Here is a 2500-nt window from a genome sequence, read left to right on the forward strand (position 1 = left end):
GTGTGTTGGCGAGTGTGTCTTGTCAGAAACACCTATTATTGAGGACTGATGTTTAGTGTTGTGTTGTGTTGTGTTGTCTAATACTCGTTCCAGTGGTGGTGTGTTGCTGTGAGGTGACTGGAAACACTGTGTCTCTTGGCTTGATTTGAGTAATGTGTGTTTTGATCGGTTTTGTGTTACTGAGAAAATAATTGGAACACTACGGTAAACGATCTTAAATTCATTCTTGTGTTGCTGTAAGATGCTGAAACACTGTATTTCTGGATTTCTAGTTGAGTGATGTGTTTTATTGCTTTAATTAATCTATTTTTATTTATTTATTCATTTATCTATTCATTTAGTTTTGTGTTGTTGAAAAGTTAGCTTGTCAACACTCGATACACATTTATTTGTTCTTGTGTTGCTGTGAGATGTTGAAACACTATTATTGCAACAAAAAAATGAGTGATATACGTTTGTTTAATGTTGACAAAACTACAACACATTAAGAGCATTATAGAAACACTTGGAGACTGGCTCGTGTTGCTGTGGGGTGCTGGAAACACTGTATTCCTTGGTCTAAATTGAGTGATATTTGTCTATTTCTTTTTTTGTACGTGTTCCTGAGAAAAAATCTGCAATACAACGGTCTTGTCAACACTGATATGAGCAATTAAAGGCTTGTGTTGCAGTGAGGTGCCTGAAACACTAATTTCTTGGTATAAATTGAGTGATTCGTATTTTTGTTTCACGTTTTTGTGTTGCTCTGAGAACCAGGCAACACTATTTCTGGCGTGAAACTGAACATGTACCAGTGTTTTGCCAGAAATTGCTTGAAACACTGAAAAATTGTCTGCAATACTGTAATCTTAGTGATAACTTATTGTGGGTGTTGTTCTGGTTGTGTTGCGTTGTGTTGCTTAAAAACTGCTTGTTATTCAAATTTTAGTCGACAGAGAGAGAGAGAGAGAGAGAGAGAGAGAGTTAGGTTACTAGGGCTTCTTTGAGAGAGAGAGAGAGAGAGAGAGAGAGAGAGAGAGAGAGAGAGAGAGAGAGAGAGAGAGAGAGAGAGAGAGAGAGAGGATGTGTAGTATTATGTTACATTTAACTTCCTCTCTCTCTCTCTCTCTCTCTCTCTCTCTCTCTCTCTCTCTCTCTCTCTCTCTCTCTCTCTCTCTCTCTCTCTCTCTCTCTCTCTCTCTCTCTCTCTCTCTCTCTGTGTGTGTGTGTGTGTGTGTGTGTGTGTGTGGCCAGTCTTCCTTAGTGTTATTAATATAGTTTTATAAATTGCAAGATGTGTTAATTTGTGTTGCAGTTGTGAATAGAGAAGTCATAGTGTAGTATTAAGAGTATTATTTATTCATTTATTTATTTACTTATTATTAATTTATTTGTTTACTCATTATTTATTTATTTATTTATTTATTTATTTATTTATTTATTTATTTATTTATTGCAGTATCGGTGTTGGTATCGGCAAGGTGAAAAATTAATGTGGTCGATATCCCGATACTCTTTTGTTTTTGTTAGCAGCGGAGCGAATTCTTACACGTAACAATGAAGTGTCGTAAAACATCCACTACTACGTCTAGACATGCTATAGATACCTTGAAAGAATATTAGTGAACTTGAAGCTGTACTTGACTGTACTTGTTGTTCGGCGGGAATTATGAAAATGTTTGTCCATGCAAGTAAAGAGAAAGTGTTGCCATGTATTGGGACTGATGTTTGGCTTTGAGCAGCCCGACCCTACCAGACCCAACTTGACCGTCACGCTGTTCAAAAGTTCATAACTCGAAATCTATGCTGCCGATCATTATAAAACTGTCACTGCATGATAGTACAACTCTTTAGATGGGATATGCTATAGGGTTCACCGCTTCTACTGCGCTGGATAGGTGGCTAATTTGTAAACAGTCGAGGGGTGTGTGAAAACTATTTTTTTTCTCGATATCTGCTAAACTAATTGATGAAATTTGGTATGGCGAGTGACACAGGCTATATTTCAACCACCCTCTGAAGAAAACCGCTCTTCCCTTCCCCAAACTAAATGAAACCGTTAAATAAATGACCTTGAAAATGAGATTCGTTGCCAACACCCACCCCTCACCCTATCCGTGACACACACACACACACACACACACACACACACACACACACACACACACACCACTTCAGATTCGACCATAGACCAGATTGCAACCATAGACTAATAGTTAATTCCAGTCCCCCGTATTTCGAATATTAAGAAAAGTAATTTAAATTTAATCTTACATATTTAGATGCAGGGTAAACAAAATAGGAAAAAAATGTTGGGAAAATATCGACTATTTCTTAGTGTTTGAGCATACTGCAGAGTTGTTGGATTACTTAAGTGTTGCTGTGCTTGTGTTGAAGTGATGCGAAGGTGATGTGGGTGCTTGACATATGCTGCGTTTGTGTTGCAGGTTGAGAGAATGTGCTGTTTAGTGTTGCAAAATGAAAGACCAAGATGTTATGCTGTGTTTCAACTTCCGTGGGG

General features: G+C 37.7%; 1 protein-coding gene across 1 annotated transcript in view; it reads left to right on the forward strand.

The window, feature by feature from the left end:
- The window catches only part of LOC135092443 (serine/arginine repetitive matrix protein 2-like), a 38272-nt gene that overhangs the window by 4189 nt on the left and 31583 nt on the right, over positions 1-2500 (forward strand).

The sequence above is a fragment of the Scylla paramamosain genome, chromosome 40 (genome assembly GCF_035594125.1).
Source record: "Scylla paramamosain isolate STU-SP2022 chromosome 40, ASM3559412v1, whole genome shotgun sequence".
In the NCBI taxonomy this organism is placed as follows: domain Eukaryota; kingdom Metazoa; phylum Arthropoda; class Malacostraca; order Decapoda; family Portunidae; genus Scylla; species Scylla paramamosain.